This window comes from Myotis yumanensis, unplaced genomic scaffold (genome assembly GCF_028538775.1).
Source record: "Myotis yumanensis isolate MYYU_CA2020_CCGP unplaced genomic scaffold, mMyoYum1.0.hap1 SCAF_2, whole genome shotgun sequence".
In the NCBI taxonomy this organism is placed as follows: Eukaryota; Metazoa; Chordata; class Mammalia; order Chiroptera; family Vespertilionidae; genus Myotis; species Myotis yumanensis.
Genome location: NW_027223753.1, coordinates 197,731,945 through 197,754,176, shown reverse-complemented (window position 1 = coordinate 197,754,176; position 22,232 = coordinate 197,731,945). Strand labels below are relative to the sequence as shown.

Sequence of the window (22,232 nt, the reverse complement as noted above, 5' to 3'; positions counted from 1 at the left end):
TTTTCTGGAAGTACATGGGGAAGGATTTCAACATTTATATTTTACTAGAGGCCTGGTGCACGAAATTTGTGCATAGGAGATGGCGGTCCCTCAGCCCAGCCTGCATCCTCTTTCAATCCGGGACCCCTCAGGGGATGTCCGACTGCCAGTTTAGGCCTGATCCCTGCAGTCAGACATCCAGCAGTCGGACATCCCTCTCGCAATCCTGGACCGCTTGCCCCTAACTGCTCGCCTGCCTGCCTGCTCAGTGTGCATGATAGCGACTGGTTCGTTCCGGTCATTCCACCGTAATGGTCGCTTTGGCATATGTATATATATATATATATATATATATATATATATATATATTTCTAAATAATATGCTGCTGCTGATGACTTTGCTCATGGAAATTGATTAGGTAATAGAGGGGGCAGAGAATATGAAATATTACTAGAGATCATCAAGATACAGGGGTAGAGTAATGAGTGTGGGTTGCCTCTGATGGTAGTCAACCTCAGAGTTCAGTTTGGTAGTCAGTTTGGAGTTTGTGTTGCTTTGGGGATTTGTGCTGTGTTTGGGGTTTGTTTTGCATTTGGGGTTTGTGAACCAACATTCTGTATTTGGGTTTGCACTATTTTTAGGTTAGGAGAAAGGAGACAAACCAGATGGAGAAAAATAATTATCAGAAAGGAAAAACATCCTCCAGCCCTAGCCAGGCAAAAATTTATAGCACTTTCACAGTGGCCAGGGTCTGTATTAGATTCTCCGCACTTATTTTATTGAAAAAGTATTATAAACATTTGAGTCTAACAAGCTGTCAATGTTAACATTAAGTTAAAATAAACAGAGAATTCCACTTCAAAAAAAAAATAATTATAGTACTTGAGTCACAAGCTGCAATGTATCCTATAGGTTTGCAAACCATTGGTAAAGTTCAAGAACAATTTCAAAAAAAGACCAAAAGTAAAAAGCAATAAAACCTGATGAGAAAATTAACATTATTTGTAAGAAGGAGATAATATAAAAAACTGTTAATATTGGTTTAGTTTATTTTTATCTTTGTATTGAGTTGAACAGTGTCCCCTCCAAAGTTCATCTCCACCTACAGCCTGTGAATATGACCTCATTTGGAAATAAGGTCTTTGCAGATATCATCAAATTAAGATAAAGTCATACTGGATTAGGGTGAACCCTAATTTTAGTGACTCCTTTTCTTTTAAGGAAAGAGAAAATTGGACATAGACTGACACCGGGAAGATGGACATGGAAAGGAGACAGCAGTTGGAGTTACGCTGTCATAAACCAAGAAGAAAGGATCCTATGTTAGAGCCTCAGAGGAGTAAGGCCCTGCCTACACCTTGATTTTAGACTTCTGACCTCCAGAAATGTGAGTCAATAGATTTCTGATTTTTTAAGCTATCTAAGTTTGTGGTGATTTGTTATGGTTGCCCTAGGAAACTAATGTAATGTTTCATGCAAAATATTACTAAAACACATATGTGAATAGACATTTTACAGAGTTTGATAACTGCCCATTTTCTTCTGGAGATTAGAATTGTGGCATTTCTGTTAAATCCACATAGACTGAAATCTCCTTAAAGGAAGATTCCTTGTTGCTCTTTATTTTCTCTGCTATCTATCACAGTGGCTGGCATGTGGCAACCCCTTAAAAATATGTGTTAGCCTGGCCGGTGTGGCTCAATGGTTGAATGTCAACCCATGCACCAAGAATGACCAGTTCCACTCCTGGTCAGGGCACATGCCTTGGTTGCAGGCTCGAGTTCCAGTAGGGGGCATGCAGGAGGCAGCCATTTATATTGATGTTTCTCTCTCATCGATGTTTCTATCTCTGTCCCTCTCCCTTCCATTCTCTCTCCAAAAAAGGCAATAAAAACATAATTTAAAAATATGTATTTAGTTAGGTGAATAAATGTGTGCATGACAATGAATCTGAAACAATGACTTTGTAGGCTTTTTAGATCGCATATTTTAACTTCCTAAAGCATAAAAATAAGATAATCTTTTAAAAATGTTGCTGCTTAAAATTCATTTTTTATATTTTAACAGTGCTATGCATTAAATGATAATAGTTACAAGTACATCAGAAAAACATATAAAAACCTATTTTTTAATAAAAATAAAATAGAATATTAGGGGACTGAATTGTGTGCAAAAGTTTAGTGCATGATAAAAAATGACAGCTTCAGAGAACATAAAACTTCTCATTTAGTACTCTCTGCTTTCTTTCCACTTGAAAGTCAATGAATTAGCATAAACTGTTGGGAATAATGACAATCCATTATTGTTGTATTCCTGAGTGTAGGTGGCTGGAAGCTTTTTTGTTTGAAAATGAAAAGCAGTCTCTAAATCTCAGAAATGCTTCAGGAGGAGAAAGCAAGCCATGTAAACACATTAGCACAATCTGCTCTGATAATTGATTCAGACTGACTGGCCTTGGGTATATTGAATCTTTTTTCTTCTTCACATTAAGCCTCCAGGTGAATTCAGAGTGAAATTACAATATAAAAGAGTTGCTCCAAAATTTTCTCCTAACATAATGAAGTATGCTGTTGATTATCTAAATCATTCAAGAAAAACATATTGGGATAGCACATAGGATCCTAGCAATCAGCAGAGATCATGCAGTTTTAGTTTCTCATTTGATGTTGGGAGAACTGACAGCCCTGGATGGGAAACTGCTTGCCCAGGGTCACATCTATATATATAAAAGACTAAGTGACTGTTACGACCGAACAACCGGAATGACCGGTCAACGAGTTGCTATGACATGCACTGACCACCAGGGGGCAGACACTCAATGTAGGAGCTTCCCCCTGGTGGTCAGTGCTCTCCCACAGAGGGAGCATCGCTCAGCCAGAAGCCGGGCTCATGGCTGGCGAGCACAGCTGCAGTGGCAGGAGCCTCTCCCGACTGAGTGGTGGTAGAAGGTGCAGCGGGCCAGGATGAAAGCAAGCGGCGCCCAGCCCTGGCTCGGGCTCCTCCCTGGCCACCTGCTGCTTGGCACACTGCTACATCCCTTGGGGGATGTTTGAAGGCCAGTTTAGGCCTGATCCCTGCAGGCCAGGGTTGCTGCAAGAGAGCGCAGGCCAGGCTGAGAGCCCTCCCTCCCCTGTGCATGAATTTGTGTACCGGGCCTGTAGTAGGTAATAATATCAGGACTGGTACCAGGTCCCAGGTTTCTCTTTCCACTGCATCATGCTGTCACTTTATAAGAAATCTGCCTTAGCCCTAACTGGTTTTGCTCAGTGGATAGAGTGTCAGCCTATGGACTCAAGGGTCCCAGGTTCGATTCCAGCCAAGGGCATGTACCTTGATTGTGGGCACATACCCAGTAGGGAGTGTGCAGGAGGCAGCTGATCGATGTTTCTCTCTCATCGATGTTTCTAACTCTCTATCCCTCTCCCTTCCTTTCTGTAAAAAAATAAATAAAATATATTTAATAAAAAAAGAAAAAGAGCCGAGACCGGTTTGGCTCAGTGGATAGAGCGTCGGCTTGCGGACTGAAAGGTCCCAGGTTCGATTCCAGTCAAGGGCATGTACCTGGATTGCGGGCACATCCCCAGTAGGGGGTGTGCAGGAGGCAGCTGATCGATGTTTCTCTCTCATCGATGTTTCTAGCTCTCTATCTCTCTCCCTTCCTCTCTGTGAAAAATCAATAAAATCTACACTAATAAAAGAGAAACATGGTAATTGGCGTACGACCGCTACCCTTCCCATTGGCTAATCAGCGTATCCTTATGCAAATTAACTGTCAGCCAAGATGGCGGCCGGCAGTCATGCACTGAAGCGAACAGGGAGGCTTGCTTCCTCCAGGAACTGCAGACTCCAACGTTCCCAGCCTCACTTGCCGGCCTCTCAACTGCAACTCTAAGCAACTATTACTATGTTGCAAATAAGAAGCTAAACAAAACCGGCTTTCAGTCAGCCCCGGACCGCAACATTGTATCCATGTTTTCAGCAGCGAGGCCTCAGAGCTAAAGCTGGCCCAGAATAAAAAAAAGAAAAAGAAAACAAGGAGCGGTTGGAAGCTTTTAGTCAACTGCCAGCAGGAAAACAGCCCTCAGCCCCTCAGCCAGCCTGGCCGGGCACCCCAGTGGGGACCCCCACCCTGATCCAGGACACCCTTCAGGGCAAACCAGCCGGCCCCTACCCGTGCACCAGGCCTCTATTCTATATAGTAAAAGGGTAATATGCCTCCTGGCACCGGGATCAGCGGAGCAGCGAGGCTCCCGGCACTGGGATCAGCGGAGCAGCAAGGCTCCCGGCACTGGGATCAGCGGAGCAGCGAGGCTCCCGGCACCGGGATCAGCGTGACAGGGGGCAGCGCCCAAACCTCCTGATCAGCCCTGCTCTGTGCCTGATAGCGGGGGAGCTCCCCAATCCCCCGATTGCCCTGCGGCTCTGTGTGTGACAGGGTGCAGCGCACCAACCCCCTGATCGGCCCTGCTCTGTGTGTGACAGGGTAGAACCATAACCTCTCCATTGGCCCTGCCCTGAGTGTGACAGTGGTGGCGCCCCAACCCCCTGATCGGCCCTGTTCTGTGGGTAATAGAGGGTGGCGCCCCAATCCCCCTCCACAGGCCTTGCTCTGTGTGTGACAGGGTAGAGCCATAACCTCCCCATTGGCCCTGCCCTGAGTGTGACAGGGTGCAGCGCCCCAACCCCTTGATCCGCCCTGCTCTGTGTGTGACAGGGGGCGGTGTCCCAGCTCCCCTATCGGCCCTACTCTGTGAGTGACAGCGGGGAGCTCCTCAACCCCCTGATTGGCCCTGCTCTGTGCGTGACAGGGGGTGGCGCCGCAACCTCCCCATCGACCCTGCCTTGAGTGTAACAGGGGGCAGTGCCCCAACCCCCCAATCAGTCTACCCTGAGCGTGACTGAGGGTGGCATTGCAACCTCCCGATCCGCCCTGCTCTGTGCATGACGGGGCGGCGCCCCAACTCCCCAATCGGCCCTGCTCTGAGCCTGACCAGGGGCTGCACCTAGGGATTGGGCCTGCCCTCTGCCACCTGGGAGCAGGCCTAAGCCAGCAGGTCATTATCTCCCAAGGGGTCCCATTTTTGTGCACCGGGCCTCTAGTATATATATAAAAAAAAAAGAAAAAAAAAAAAGAAAAGAAAAAGAAATCTGCCTTAGCCAAGAGTGGATCATGGGTTTTCTGCCCTGGAAACTAGAATTCTGTTATTAACTCATGAGCAATTCAAGAGACTGACAATTTTAATATAAATTAAGATCATACAGATTGTCTCTAGATGATTTGGGTAACTTAGGCATGTAAAAGTACAGTACTTTGAGTAATAAGTCATGTTGACCATCTAAGGTGGTTTGGGAGATAAGAGACAGGAATACTTAAAAAATAGCAGGGAGAGCAAGAACTTTGTGAAAAAAACAATTCACTAGATTTTTAATAATTTACTTTTGGAATTTTATTTTCATATATTCAACTCCCAAATATTCCTGTGTCATACTGTCACCTTCATTTAAACGTTTAGTAAACCTATGTTTGCCCCACCCTGTTCATTTTCTTATATACTTTTCACATCAACCACATAAAATAAAAACACTCCTCATCCCAATATTGTAGATGACATAATTGAGTCATGGGGAGATAACTCAAGTTAGTAAATGTCATAGTCAAATCCAAATCAAGGATAATCTGCTCTTAGCTGTTCTGCTCTTACTTCAAGTCATAGTGTTGGCAGATAAAATATGAATAACACCTCACTCTCCTAATCTACCTAGAACCTGCAAAGTCCTATGGGAACAAGAGAGTGAAGTACTGCTATAGAGTCACATACACCTACTTGCCTTTGAGCTCAGTTGAGCCCCTATCCCTGTAATCCTTACCTCTCCAAGCTTCAGTTATGTCACTTGCAAAATAGGAAGAATAAATGAGCTCATGCATGTTAAATGATTAGTTGAGTGCTTCACACAAAGTGCTCCATAAGTATTGGGAGGTGAGAGAGGAATCCATGACATTTTTGAGATTTTTAGTGCTAGTGTCTACTACCGGTAGTTGATATAAGGAGCTTAGGAGGATGTAGGTAATGTAATGTTACTTTTAAAATGTTCACGTACTATTCAGGCAGCATATTCCTCTGCCCTATTTTATTCTAATTGTCTAAATATACAAAATAAAAGCCAATGATTACTGGAATGGATTAAAACATGACCTGACTATACAATGTCTACACAGAACTCACTTCAAAGGTAATGATATAGGCAGGCTGAAAGTAAAAAGATGGAAAAAGACATAGCATGCAAGCATCAATCAAATAAAGCAAAAATGGCTATATTAACATCAGATAAAATAGACTACAGAGCAAAGAACATTACTAGAGACAGGAAGGATTATTATATAATGATAAAACGATCTATCTACCAAGAAGATAGTAATTCTGTGTATATGTCAAACAACAGAGCGGCAAAACATGTAAAACAGACTGCAGAAGAGAAATAAGAAGTGGTCAAATTCACAGTTATAGCTGTAGGCTTCATCACCTTTCTCAGTATAGATGCAGACATCCTTAACAAATATTTGCAAATGGAATTCAGCAGTCAATAATAGGAATTATACTCTATGACTAAGTTGGGTTTATTCCAGAACTACAAGGCTAGTTTCCATATTCAGAAGTAAGTTGATGTGATCCACCATATTAATAGGCTGAAGAAGAAAAATCACATGATTATATGAATTGATGCAGAAGAACTATTTGACAAAATTCAACATCCATTTATTATGAAAGTACACTAGGAATAGATAGTAAGTACCTCATCTTGATAAAGAGCATCTATAAGGATGCTACCACTAACATTATCCTTAATGGTGAAACACTCCTTTCACTTAAGATCAAGAGCAAGGCAAGGATGTCAGTTCTTACCACTCCGATTCAGCATAGTGCTGGAAGTTCTAGACAGTGAAATAAGTCAAGAAAAGGAAATTAAAGGAACACATATCAGAAAGGAAGAACTAAAACTGTTAATAATACTTACAGATGACATGATTGTTCATAGTAGAAAATCCCAAGGAGTTTACACAAACTCCTAAAACTAATAAATGAGCAAGTCAAAGTTGTCTATAAGTTAAACTTCCAGAGTCATTTGTATTTCTATATAGCAGTTAACATATGATCATCACAATTGAAAATACCATACCATTTATAATCACTTAAAAAGTGAAATACTTAGGTATCAGTCTAACAAACCTGTATAGTACTTATATGCTGGGTACAACATCATTTATGAAAGAAATGAAAGATCTGAATAAATGGAGAAACATCATGTACATGGACTGGAAGACCTGACATAGTAAAGATGTCAGTCCTCCCCAAATTGATATATGAGTTTAATGTAATTCCTATTAAAATCCCATCAAAAATTTTTTTGCAGATATACACATGATTCTAAAATGATTATTCCAAAATTTCTATTCAAGAATAATTAGTTCCCCCCAAATGGATATAGTGGGAGTAATAAGTCTACCTAACTTCAATTTAGCTACAATAATCAAGACTGTGTTATTGGTGGAGGGGATAGATCATAGATCAATGGAATAGAAAAGAGAACCCAAGAGTAGTAGACCCACACATATATGCCCAACTGCTTTTTAACAAAGGTGCAAAAACAATTCAATAGAGAAAAGGTAGCCTTTTAAACAAATGGTGCTGGAGCAATTGGATATCCATAAACAAAAAAATTAACCTAGAACTAAGTTTCATACTTTATTCAAAAATTTACTCAAAATGGATCATAGACTTAAATGTAAAAATATAAAACTTTTATTAAAAACGTAGGATAAAATCTTTGAGATCAAGGGCTTGGCAAAGAGCATGATCCATAAGAAGAAAATGTATAAATTAGACTTCCTCAAAATTAAAAACTTTTGTTCTGTGCAAATGCAGATTCTCACTCAGTAGGTCTGTGGTAGTCTTGAGACTCTGCACTTACTAAAAGCTTTCAAATGATGCTGAGGCTCCTGGACCACACTTTGAGTAGCAAAGCACATATAATCTGTAAGGCTCTTTATAATACAAATATTACATTATTTTGTGGGTGAATGGATTTTATTTTATAGTATTAGCAATGCAGAGAAGTAGAGAAAAGAATTCAAGTTCAGTTGAAGGAATAATAGAAGTTCCCCAAAGCCAATTTTATAGCTAAATAGAATTGAAAACAAAGTCTTATCTTTTCAAATCCCTGTAATATATTCTGATGCTTTATTCAGATGACATCTATTGCAAATGATGAACCATTCTGATAAATAATCTGATAAAAATAAGTTTCAGCATGAATTTTTATTCTACATAACCTCCTAAAATGAATATAGCACTGCATTTAAATTATTTTTTATTTATGGAAAATCATATTCTCATATTTTCAGTTCATACTTTTTAAAATTTTATCTGAGCCCATGAGCACAACCATCAAGGCTATAAGAAATCCGGTGGGAATTTTGAATTTAAGTGTGTTGTTGTTCTTGAGAATATTGGATAAGTTTTTCCATTCTCTGGTGTAATAGATGCTAAATCTGTTATCTCTAATAATGACATTTCAACTCAGATATGATATATATATATATATATATCATATATATATATACACAAATATATATATACAAATTTATTTTCATGTGTTGCTAATTATTTTTCTAATGAAATAGAGAATAAATTGTACCTTGAAAGGAAGCATGCATTGATTTTATTTAGAAAAGAAATATGATTTTTATAGAAATAAATGAATCCTAAGAAATGAAAGTTTTCATCATATGATTTCACTTACATGTGGAATCTAAAGAACAAAATGAACAAAACAGAAACAGACTCATAGAGAACAGACTGACAGTTGTCAGAGGGAAGTAGGCTGGGGGGTTGAGAAAGAAAGGTGAAGGGATTAAGCAGTACAAATTAGTAGTTACAGAATAGTCACAAAGATGTAGATTACAGCCCTAACCGCTTTGGCTCACTGGATAGAGCATCAGCCTGCGGACTGAAGGGTCCCGGGTTCGATTCCGGTCAAGGGCATGTACCTTGGTTGTGGGCACATCCCCAGTGGGGAGTGTGCAGGAGGCAGCTGAATCGATGTTTCTCTCTCATCGATGTTTCTAACTCTCTATCCCTCTCCCTTCCTCTCTGTAAAAATCAATAATAATAATAATAAAAGATGTAGATTACAGCATACAAAATACTAGTATAGTCAAGAGTTTCGTGATAACTCTGTATGGGGCCAGGTGGGTACTTGAAGCATCAGGGGGACCTCTCTGTAAAGTAAATGATTATCTAACCACTTTGCAGTATATATGAAACTAATACAGAATAATGCTGAATGAAAACAAAGTGAAATAGTTTTTTATCTTAATAATAGATAGTCATTCAATTGGGTATTGTATCAGTTCAGAATATACTACTGAAAATGGTTGTATGAAAAAATGTTCTCATACTTCATTGACCAGAATTAGATCAGGAATGAAGACATATTTTAATTTGTAACACAGTTTCAAAAAATAAATACAATGTTTTTGGTAATATTGCTCTTACCCTAGAAAAGATGTTAAATTCATGTTGATGTTATTTGTAAAAGTATAGAAAACAAAAATGTTTTTATCAGACAGCATGATATAGTAAAAAGATCAAACCAAAAAAAAATTTATGCAGACAGATAGTTGATTAAGAATATCCTGGGACAGGGGATGGTGATAGATTAAGAGTAGGTGGGCACATTGGAATCTAATTGGTGTAAGAAAAAGATTTTAAAATGGATTTATGGTGAAGATTACACAACTTGGTAAATTATTGACTTGTACATTTGAAATGGCAGCATTATATAATATGTAAAATATTCCTCAATAAAGTTATTTTTAAAGAGCATTTCAGTGACATTCAGAAATACAGAACATGCTCTGACACTAAATAAATAGGTCTATAGTGAGTACATTAAGGATAACTTCCATGTGACTATAATTGTAAGAATTTTAATCTGTTTTGAAAAAAGAATCATTCAACACTATGCAGCCTATATGGATATTAAAAATTATATAAATTAATGGGGTTTTCTTCTAATTTTTTTCAAAATTACCTTTTTTGCAAATTAGTGGAAAAATTCTCCAGCTTTCTTTTATATATTTTATCTAGAAAATTATTTAAAAGTCTAGTGTTTTATACCTTTAAAAAAGACAATACATGCCATTGGACACTGGTGGTTTTTAGGCAGTATAGCTAAGCTGGGAATTCCATTCTTCAGAATCCCCTTCCTTGTATGCTTTCAGGTTAGACTTGATCAAGACAGGGACTTGCTCAATATTTGGAAGGTGGAAACAGCAGTGGCCATAACCATCTAAAGCTCTTTTCACAGAAGAGGTACCTGGCAAGTACCAGCTTGTCATCTACCTCTCCAGCTCCTTCCTCATCTAGTGTTTCTTCCTGACTACTGGGATTGTTGACCGGCAATGGCCTTGATCTACATCCAGATACTTGGTGTGGAGCCACAGAGGTTGTAGTTTATTCAGAGGCAACAGTTTTTCATAGACATCTACACAAATTCCCCCTTCATATTCTTACTTTGGTGGCTGGACATAGTTGGCTTTCTCAAGTTGACTGATTAGTAACTTCATCTCTGACCCTCCAACTTCTTAACCAGACCTTCACTTCCCCACAATTCTGAATGAGTCTCTTATCCCATAACAGTCATAGTGTTTCTGTTCCTCCGACTAAATACAAAATGCTACAAAATGAAAGAAAACCCCAAACTTAATAGTAAAAAAAAAAAGAAAAAAAGAAAAAGCAGTGATTTTTAATTAATTAAAAAAACCAATGCACTTATGGGTGAAGGTGGTTGAATATAGTTCAGCCACAGAATCTCATTTAATAATAAAATGAAAAAAAAAGAGAGCAGCCATGGATTCAAGCAGCCACCAAATAAAGAGAGCACTCAGCCTCATGCATAAGCTTCTAAAAGTAGTGGCTACAAAAAGAAACAAAAGATTCACCCACTTCCATAAGTAGTTGTACAGAAAGAAGGGTGATATTCTTAAAAATATCCAAGAATTCTGGCGTATAGACTCCATTTTGGCAAGAGGGTATTTGGAGCGTTTGGTTTTTAAAATATACAGGTAGTCAAAACTATTTTCATAATGCTAAAGCTAAATTATTTGCCATTTTCAATATGTTGACATGTTCACTGATGGTGCAGAAACAATGACAAATAAAACTGCTGGTACTTCAACATGAATCAAGGTGGTTGCGCCAAATTCTACTAATAGGCATTGTATGTTTCATTACTACACATACGTGTATGCGCGCGCACACACACACACACACACACACACACACAATCCAGTTTCACTTGAGGACGTCCTTGATGAGGTGATTGTTATTATTACCCCCATCTTATAGGTGAGATAACTGAAATACAGAGATCTTAAGTACCTTTTCAAGGTAAAACAGATAACAAGTGATAGACAAGAGATTCTAATCTGGGCAAGTATGGCTCCTGAAAAAAAAAATTATACAATCTAATCCATTCATTCACTGTATTTTTATTGAGTACCTAATATGAGCCAGACACTATTCCAGGGACTGGGATTACAAAATAGTTTTCCTTCCTTTCTTTCTTCCTTTCGTCTTTCCTTCCATCCATCTATCCATCTTTCTCTCTGTATATGTGCACAGAGAGCTATGTTTCTTTCTAGGTAGTATAATTTTAGGTTATTGTTTGATTTTAAAATAGTGAGCATATGTTATTTTTATAAGAACAATGAAGTCATTGTTAAGACAAAACCTAACACAACTGATTTTGCTTTTGAAGAAAACAGCAAGTAAAATTTCAAATCTTAAACTCAAAGGAGTATGAAAAGACTGCTTTGTTCTTTTGTCTCACTTAAATTTTCTTTCTTCTCATGACTTACAAAGCAATAGAACATGAATTGTGGAAATTGTTTTCTAAGGCTGATTTAGAAGGCAAGGTCTCCAAAATCTTCCCATCCCACACAGCAAACACTATAGTAGTTCTTTTAAAAATATTATTACAAAGGTTCTTTAGAAAAAATTAAATAAAAATCATAGTGATATTATTGGATCTCAAAAAAAAGAGAATGCTAATGATGCAGTTATACATAAAGCATGAGCCATACGCACACTCTGGGAAATTAACCACTTGCTTTCAGTGGAAATGGGTTCTTGAAAGTAAAAAGGGTATACTTGACTAGTCTTTTTATTCCTATGGAAAGAATAATCCTATATACTAAAAGGGTAATATGCAAATCAACTGAACGGCGGAACAACCGGTTGCTATGATGTGCACTGACCACACGGGGCGTGCCGCTCAGCCACAAGACAGTTTTTCCAGTTTATAAAATCCTTTCTTGTCATATGTGTTTGTATTTGCCAGAATTGATCATCAGATAGATTTTTTTGTTGTTATTCAAGGAAATATGGTCACTGTATATTTTAGGAATACACATAATGAGAACAAGAGAGTTCATCCTGCCTTCCACCTTCTTGTGTACAAGGGCTAAAGAGAATGTACATGGCTTGGTTCCAGGATTCTGTATTCTTTTCTGCTTTTCTCTGCACTCTTTGTTTTACACATCTACACCTTAACTCTTCTGCACCAGAATGGTGTGTGGGATTTCAGAAAACAATAATGATCCATGGAGAGAAGTAGATGTCTAGTCGTTGCTTCATTCTTAGTGCTTAAGACAGTGTTTGGCATGTAGTAGTCCCTTAATAAATATTTATCAAATGAATGAATGAAAAGGAAATGGAAGAAGCAATTTTAATCTTTATATCTAATAGAAGAATGGGGTGGGGGGGAAGCTGCTATAGAAAAAAAAAAACACAACTCCTAAAGAAAATAACTTTTGGAGTGATTAGAGTTGTTTGGTCAGTTTTTAAAAGTCTGAGCTCTTTAAGAGCTTGTCCACATAGCTAAAGAGACTCACACAAGTCTTAACATTCCCCAAGAGTCCCAAATAGTTAGTGATTGGGGTAAAGGCTCTAGTTCCCCATAACACCCAGGAATGAAGCGGTGTTCCAGACTTACTTATACCAGGCTTGGTCAAAATGCACAAAAGTGAATATCATATTTTTTATAACAAAGGAGAGGAATACTGACGTGCCAAATTTATTTGGATTAGTGTGTATGACCCAGGGGGCATTTTTTAAAAATGTATTTTTTATTTATTTCAGAGAGGAAGGGAGAGGGAGAGAGAGATAGAAACATCAGTGATGAGAGAGAATCATTATCGGGCTGCCTCCTGCATGCCCCCTACTGGGGATCGAGTCTACAACCAGGGCATGTTCCCTTGACCGCAATCGACCCCCTGACCCTTCAGTCCACAGGCTGGTGCTCTATCCACTGAGCCAAACCAGCTAGGGCCAGGGAGCAAGTTTTAATAGAAGAAACAATTCATGGCAAATCTTAGGAAGCAATGAAAGATTGAAAAGCAGTCAACTGCTGGCTTATCTCTTACTTTTGTGGTACCATCATTGGAAGTGCATCTTCAGTTCTCAGAGAAACTCGTGGAATGGGCTGAGCAAACTTACTGGCATTTCCAACAAACCACCCAACCTTCCTAACAAAATACTATTGCAGAGGCACTTAATAGGCTTGTTCTCTCCAGGTAGCCTTCCAAGTCTTACATAATGTGGTACAGTTTGGGCAAAGAGAAATATTTAGAACTAGCTATTTAGCAGCTTTGGACAGAGGTCTGTTTCTGGAGATTCTAATATCCTGTGCTCCTTAGGAAATATTAAATTTCAATTCAAATGTTCACCCAAGGGTCACTTTTTATTATAGCTTGCTTCCTTTCCTTTGAGTAAACTATCTGTTAATACACAATTTTATTTTTGTTACATAGGAAACATTACCTTAAAAATTAATAAATGATTTAAAAACATTTTGTCCTCAATAGTTGCATGCCAAAATATTACATTGTGTAAATATTGTATTTTTTCAAATGACTTCCATCATTTTAAAAGTGTTTTTCCTCTCTATTGAACTCTATTCAGTACCATCAACAATGCTCACCATAGGGCTCTGTGTAGGTATTAAATCTATATAAATTTCTGTCCAAAATACCTTTAGGCTATTTTGTTATCTTGAAACTAGGACATTATTTTTACCAGAGGACTATATGTGGCAGAATGTTAATGTTTAACATGCTGAATGGATCCTAATACTGAGAATTATCATGAACCATATTATATTTTCTCATAAATCATAAAGTTCATTCCTTTTTATTGCCAAATAGAATCCCATAGTATGGGTATACCACAGCTTTTATTTATTCTCTACTTGATGGACATTTGTACTGTTTACAGTTTTGGGCTATTATGAATAGTGCTTCAGGAATATATGTTTTTATTTCTCTTGGGTATTATCCTAGGAGCAGAATTGCTGGGTTGTATCTATTTATGTAAAAGCCCAGCAACCGGAACAACCAGAACAACCGGTGGCTGTGACACACACTGTGGCAGCTAACCAGCCTGATCTGGGCCCCAATCGCCCCCACTTCCCTGCCCCTGAGCTCCACCCTCCCACCCCCCGCCAGCCCAGCCCAACCCCACCCGTGCACAAATTTGTGCACTGGGCCTCTAGTGAGTTTATATTTAACATTTTTGGAAACTACCAAACTTTTTTCCAAGATGGGCATACAATTTCACATTCTACCAGTATTGTTCCAATTTCTTTTTATCCTCGCTAACACTTATTACTGTCTGTCCTGTTGATTGCAGCCATTTTAGTGGGTGTGTAGTGGTATGTCATTGTGGTTTTAATTTGCATTTTTTCTAATGATGTTGAGGATTTTTTTATATTTTTAAATTGAGTGCCAACAAAATAAGTGTGTGTGTTTTTTCTGTTTGAATTGCTGTATTTTAAAGTTAATTCTGTTCTGTTGGTCTCCAAGTTTTTCTATAACCAATAATTATTCTTAAATGTTCCCTATCATATCAGAAATGTCTAACTGCTATAAGATATTTAATACAAAGTTATTACATTTGGTGAGAGTGGGGGAGGAACTGCAAGTTAAAACAGATTTTGCAATGTATAGTGTGGAACGAATTAACAACTTATTAAGATCTAATTGGAGAAATAAAGGCAAGGATTTGAAGTCCATTTATACAAGATCAGGGAAGTCAAATGTTATTAAGTTACAACATTCAAAATTAAATTTGGTGATATGCACTATTTTTCTTAAAAGATGTGATTAAATTCTATCACAAATTTATTAGGGATATGCATTTTTCTTCACAAGGGAGTAAGGGGAAATATCCTCAATCTAAATCAGCGGTTCTCAACCTTTGGGTTGTGACCCCTTTGGCGATCGAATGACCCTTTCACAGGGGTCACCTAAGACCATCCTGTATATCAGACATTTACATTATGATTCATAACAGTAGCAACATTACAGTTATGAAGTAGCAACGAAAATAATTTTGTGGTTGGGTCACAACATGAGGAACTGTATTTAAAGGGCCAGAAGGTTGAGAACCACTGATCTAAATGAATCAAAATGATACCAAAATTGCCTATTTTGCTGCCCTACTTCTTGTATCATTCTCCAAACAGTAAGAAATCTTCCAACAAGGTTATTCTGCTAAAAACCAGAAAATTTATTTTTCACAATAGGGAGTTAATATACTAGTATGTCTCTGTTGGTTTTCAAGTTTCTTTATAAGTCTGGCATTATTATTATAGAGTAGGAAATTTTGTAAAACTTAGTATTTGAAAGAAAAAGAGGACAGGCCTTTGGGTCTGCTGTATTTTGAGATTTATCAGTGAGGCCGAACAAGAGGGAGTGGGGAAGAGGAGTTGAATCTCAGCACTATGTGTCTCCATTTGGGTAAGACGAGATAGTTAGCATAGCATTTCTGTCACATAGCTAAGACCCAGCTACATCAGGAAGTGGCGTTCTCCAGTCAACACCAGGGACCAGATGTAGCAGAGCTCAGTCAGGGGTGGGTGGTATAGGAAACACACAGAAATTCTGAAAGGCTGACCATTGGTTTAGGACAGTGATGGTGAACCTATGACACGCGTGTCAGAGGTGACACACGAACTCATTTTTTTGGTTGATTTTTCTGTGTTAAATGGCATTTAAATATATAAAGTAAATATCAAAAATAAAAGTCTTTGTTTTACTATGGTTGCAAATATCAAAAAAATTCTATATGTGACACGGCACCAGAGTTAAGGTTTTTCAAAATGCTGACACACCTAGCTCAAAAGGTTCGCCATCACTGGTATAGATCAGTCCATGGAAGCACAGACACAGCACCCATCTGGCTCTAGATCCCTTCACCAAAAGTCATTTTGCAGAAAGCCAATTTATTAAAAGATCAATTTTTCACGAGACCATTTGATCAAATTTACTATTTATAAAAACCTCATGTAAAAGAAATAGTCCTTTTGAATATATTCAATTAATACATTTTTCTCTAGCTGTATTTTAAATAATGTTCAATTTAGTAAATGCTGAGGGTCATAAGGTTCATCAGTTCAATGATGGATTCATAAAAAGAGTATTCAAATTTAATATATTCAAGAAGAATATATTCCTGATGATATCCAAGTAAAACTTGAATATTCTTGAACATATCCTCTATAAGGATATATCCAAATTTATTTAATATATTTAAAAAGAATGTTTCTTAAAACAAATTGTTGTTATATTGATGCAGTTATTAAACTGAATGAATTAATCATTCAGAAATTGCTCCTTCAGGAAATTGATTGTTTTTGAATTGCTCTTTCTTCTACATGGACTCTGTAATTGGGTGGTAGGGTTAGGGCTGACAAAGAGTAGAAAATGCAGTTTAGATCATAGTGAGGGCAACCCAGGCCACAGTGCCTGTGCCTGGTATCTGGTGCCAGTTTTCAGGAAAGGGGCTGCTATAATAAGCCTGAATGAATGGAGACACTGGGCCTGAGGCTACTTATTTATAGCCTACTGAAGCCAAATTGCTCTGAAAATAAATAGTGAGGCTGGATCTGCAGAAGCTGAAATGAGTTGACTCAGCTGTGGGAGAACTGGGGAACGTGTAAGCTCTGGAAATAAGCACGGGGTTGGAACAGGCCACATTTAAACCCTCTCAGACCACATACTATCATCTCTGCTTCCTTTAAGTCATGGGTAGTCCCAAGACAGGAGACCATTCAAGTAGGGTTTGGCTGAGGCTGTGAGTACCTACTTCTCTCCTTGAAAGGAAGTGCCATTTTCAATTATTTTGTTTCCGTCTCTGGTAGTGAATAAGGTTCTGGGCACACTGAAAGGTTACACATGCTTGTTGACTAGATATAGTTATATGATGACTCTGGAAAACTTTTGTCAAGTCACTTATGGCCTTTCTCATGACAAAGTTCCAGTTTATACTCAGTATGGCAAATTCCCCAGTAATCAGAGTCGTATATTCATTCCATAGGCATATGCTTGAGAAACAGAGGTGCTACAGTCATACCTTGACCATTGAGGAGGAAAGAAAGTAAACACATAATAAGAAATACCAACTGACGCAATTATATAGTTTAGGCCACGGATGCCTAAAAGTTGGGTTTACATAACTGGAGTAGAGAAAACCCTAATGCTTTGGAGAGAGAAGCTTTTTAAAGTCAGATTTTGGGACACTGCTATGTGTGGAGGAATTATAGACCACAGTATCTTAAGGCTGGAAAAGACCTGAAGGTTATTTAGTCCCAAACTTTGTTTTTCTTAAATGTCTCATTTTTCAGATGAGAAAACAAAGGCAAAAACCTGATTAGTGTCACATAGTTGGTTCCAGAGCCATAAGCTAGAGTCCAAATTCTTCCCAGCCACAAGAAAATTATCCAAGGTTCTGGGGCTTATATGCCTTTATGTATAATTACACCTCTGTGTCAGGGTAGAGCTAACTTACCTAGATGGTTGGGATTCCATTACCAGGATGACTACTCTTTTTAGCTACCTAATAACGATAGAATAGTTATTAGTACTTCTAGGCAGAAAAGGGGGGTACATGGGTCATTGCTGACTCTTCTTCACCTTCTTTCCTACCAACCTCTCTTATGGACTCCCCCGCAATGGACATGTAAATAAACAACAACCTCAAATGCATATTATTTGCTTTGTAAGTATGGTTGTGTGCATGCCTGTGCTTTGAAAAATACTATTTCTTAAGAGGATATAAGTGTGTTTCTTAAAGGATACACGTGTATAGTGCATATCTGAGCTGATGGGTTGTATATGGGCAAGTCTGTGTCAGGGGACTTGGTGTTTAGATGTTGTTAGGTAGAGAAGTTAATGGCTGGAAAGAAACTTGGAGTATGCTTGCTATAGGAAAAGGAAAGGATGATGACTTTGCAGGTTATTCCAATCTCTGGGGACTCTTTGGAGATGGAAAATCCAGAGTAGGCATTTCTGTGTTTTGTTCTAGTGTTGAGTACTAGGAAGCTTACAACTCAGAAGAGGAACTCTTACCATAAGCATGATACCCTTGGGTGCTAACTCATAAAATTTCAATAAGTCAACCATTTGTCCTCTTTCTGTGACTGCCTAGTCCTCTAATAGCTGCTGGGGGGGGGGGGGCGGGGAAGTGAGTAGGGAGAGAAGAAAGGTAAAAGAGAACCTGGAGTCTGACACTGGGTAGAATCTTGACCAGACTGCTCACCAGCTGGGTGATTTTAGGGGAGCTCCTTTTTGTTTCTTTACTTACCATGAAGTCTTCACATGGACTATACCCTTAGGAACTGTTTGAGGGACAATCATAAATATAAAGCTCTCCAATGCAGTAACTTTCACAAATTTCTATAACTTCCTGACTTTTTGGTACAGATAAGGGGAATGACTAATGGCTTATAACAAATATTAGTTGGATGAATAAATGTATATTTAATGAATAATATTTGAAAGATGTTTCATATTTCTAGTTTATTTCACCTCAATACCCTGTGAGATGAGCATTTTTATTCCCTTCCAGTTGAGGAACTTGAAGGTCAAAAAAAGGATGAATTATAGTTGTAGATCAGTAGAAAATTCAAGAGACCAACAATTACAACTTATACAACTGTGAAGAGGTAGACATCATTTCTGAAGACCCAAGAATACATGTCTGCCTTTGTCCTGACAAGTTCCCACCAAAAAGATTCAGGCCTGATCTCAAGGAAACACTCAATGGAGGAAGGAGTGTGGTGCTGTCTCAGGATGGGACTCCTGATCATAGGAACAGACATTTTAAAAGATATCAGGAATCCACAGTTGAGCTGTTTTCATCTCCCTGACTGCACAGGGAGGCCCTTTGAGGTGTAAACCAGTTCCCTAAGGCAACATTTGTCAGGCCCTTAGGAGAGACCACCTGTCACTCTTTAATTCCACCTAGGGCTTGCCTTAAAGAAACTGTACTTTCTATTGGACAAGAAATCCCTGTGAAAGATATTGCCGAAAACAACACAGGATCAGGTACAAAAAAGAAACAATTTAATCCTCATGGAGCTGACACTAAGATTTGGTTGTCTAAAAGTATTAATTTATAATTGTTCTTGCAGGGGAATTTATAATTAAATAAAATTAGGAATGTCTGAAGAGGAGAGTCAGTGTTTTAAAAATATTATAATAATGTATATATTTCCCTTGTGTTCATCTGGGATTAATTAACTTTTCTCTTTTGGAAAAAAGGTTGAAGTATATTTTTGTTTTCTTTTTCCCTTTGAAAGAAATATCCAAGAGAATTTCAGGATTATGTGCACTGCATGTTAAATTTTACTTGGGGTGATAAGCACACAATACAATATACAGATGATGTATTGTAGAACCGTATACCTGAAACCTACATAATTTTATTAACCAATGTCACCCCAATAAATTCAGTTAAAAATGTTAATGTGTAACTGAATATATATAAACAATACCTATAACTGCAATTTTTGAACAGAAATTTTATACCAAAATGAAATGAGGAAAGTTCCTGGCCTCTTTATGCCTCTGGGTGTTGGACTGTGCTCTCTTCCTCCCGCCCTTTCTGCAGGGTGAACTATTATTCCTTTTAAGGCTCACAGTGAAAGCTGTGATGATTTCAGTTCTCACTCCGGCAGAATCAGCTGTGCCTGTAGCACTTTTGCACAAACCGTAGTAATCAATTATCTTGAGATACTGTCATTGTCTCTGCCCTCTCACTCTTCCTGATCTTTGAGTTTCTGGAGGCAAGGGCTATCTTTTTGCCTTTGAATATTAATACCTAAACCCTCAGTGAATGTTTGAGTGAATAATAGAGGCCCAACCAGAAGTACCCTCACATTCCCCCCATACTGCCTGAGGTCGAGATGCAGTGACCTAACAAACTCAAACCTGACTGGACCCAAGCACAGGTCAGATCTCATGAGTCCTTCAGTTTCTGTAGAGTAGGAATCAGTGAGCCTAAATTATTTTTCCAGTTCAATCATCTACTATCTCTGGATGTTTCATTTCATTTCAGAAAGCTGTACCTTCTTCTCCATTGTGGGAATGGTGGAGTACAAATGAGCTCCCATCTGAAGAACCAGGGTTTCTTAGGAGAGAGTACATTATCATCATCACACCAGGCAAGCCTCGGCACTCTCCAAAGTGCTGAAAAATCTATCCTGAGAAGAAAGAAACAGCCTGGAAATATGTGCTGTTCTCTATTATTAAACAGAACACATCCTGCGAACCCCTATGCTTTCACTAGAAAAATGAAGTGAAGGACAAGACAGTGAGAAAAATAAGCCTGAGCATGGTTTGTGTGGAGGACCACTGGTTTTTGTAACTTGCCTTAAGGCACAGAAGTATTTAAAGCAGTGGTTCTCAACCTTCCGGCCCTTTAAATACAGTTCCTCATGTTGTGACCCAACCATAAAATTATTTTCGTTGCTACTTTATAACTGTAATGTTGCTACTGTTATGAATCATAATGTAAATATCTGATATGCAGGATGGTCTTAGGCGACCGCTGTGAAAGGGTTGTTCGACCCCCAAAGGGTTTGCGACCCACAGGTTGAGAACCGCTGAATAGTGATTTTTTTGTGTGTGTGCCTACTTTGATTTGGATGGAGGAAAGCATACTGATGTGTGAACCATTTGGAAACATAGCCCTTATTCCCTCCCCAGCAAGGTCTGTGGAGCTGGCCGGCAGATCATAACCTATTACTTACCATTCCCCGACTCTCTTCTATCTGACTCTATTGCCAACAACTTGACTTCAGTCCATCCGTGTGGCTTGGAGGTTGACTACACTAGCACAGAACTGTGTCGTTTTATGGCCCAGATGGGGGAAGAACAGAATCCTTACTGATGAATTGACTGCTATTAGGAAAACCAGGATCACTGTTAAGCTAAACACTTCACAAATGTAAACACATAAAGTAGAGAAATCACTTTGTTCAGATGAGGGCACTCCCTGGTGAGTGGAAGTGGGAGTTAATGCAGGAGAGGAGGAAGAACAAATGGATTTCATCCGAGTTCCAAGAAGATATAACCACTTGCAGGAAAATCTGATAGTGGTTGATGCCCAGATGATTTATTCGTTTATCACTATGAAATATTAAGTTCACATCAGGCACCACACAAGACTGGGAAATATAAAGATTAAAAAAGATTCAATCATAATCTAGTGGAGATAGCAGACACATAATTACAAAAACATACAACTGAAAACAGGGTAGAAAGAGAGATGCATTTTAAAAGGTATAAAGGAAAAAATAATCACTTATGCTGGGGATAGAGTGCATCCAAACTTACCCAAATCACCTGGGAAATGGGTTCAAATCATCTTTGGAAATGACCTTGCTTATCCCCCTAATGAGAGATGAGCAAGAGAGACACTAGGCCTGCTGGGATCATTATACTTGTATGTATATCAATAATGTTCTTTCATCTGGTGACTTGTGCTACAGTGGGATGCTTAAAAATGTTTCTGTCTATAATTAAGTTAACTTTACTATTCTTCTTTGCTTCAAAGTCTTTCTAAATCTAAAACTTACTGTAACTCCTTTTGGGCAGTACCCATATAAATTAAACATTGTATAGTTTGATAGGGTATCATATTCAGATGTTTAAAAATCAAAATTATATCTGGAGGTAATTATATCCACCCACCTGGGGCATAGAGGGAGATAAGTAAAAAAAAAATGAGAATGATCTATCAGTTCCTTCTTACTTTAAAGAATATAGCTTTTAAAAAGATTACTAAACATTGAACTAAAAGATATGATCTTGAGTTTAAAGCTTATAATACTAGACATGAAACTTAGA

The 22,232-nt window shown here is 38.3% G+C and overlaps 1 protein-coding gene and 1 long non-coding RNA gene across 2 annotated transcripts in view; one reads left to right on the top strand and one right to left on the bottom strand.

Moving 5' to 3' along the window:
• The window catches only part of LOC139002292 (uncharacterized), a 118,792-nt gene that overhangs the window by 14,900 nt on the left and 81,660 nt on the right, over positions 1 to 22,232 (top strand). The window contains exon 2 of the long non-coding RNA XR_011470138.1: positions 1,202 to 1,367. This is a non-coding gene — a long non-coding RNA (uncharacterized lncRNA). The remainder of the gene's footprint in view (positions 1 to 1,201; positions 1,368 to 22,232) is intronic.
• GPR149 (G protein-coupled receptor 149) overlaps positions 1 to 22,232 on the bottom strand; it is a 50,209-nt gene that overhangs the window by 7,125 nt on the left and 20,852 nt on the right. The gene's annotated exons all lie outside the window — the stretch shown is intronic.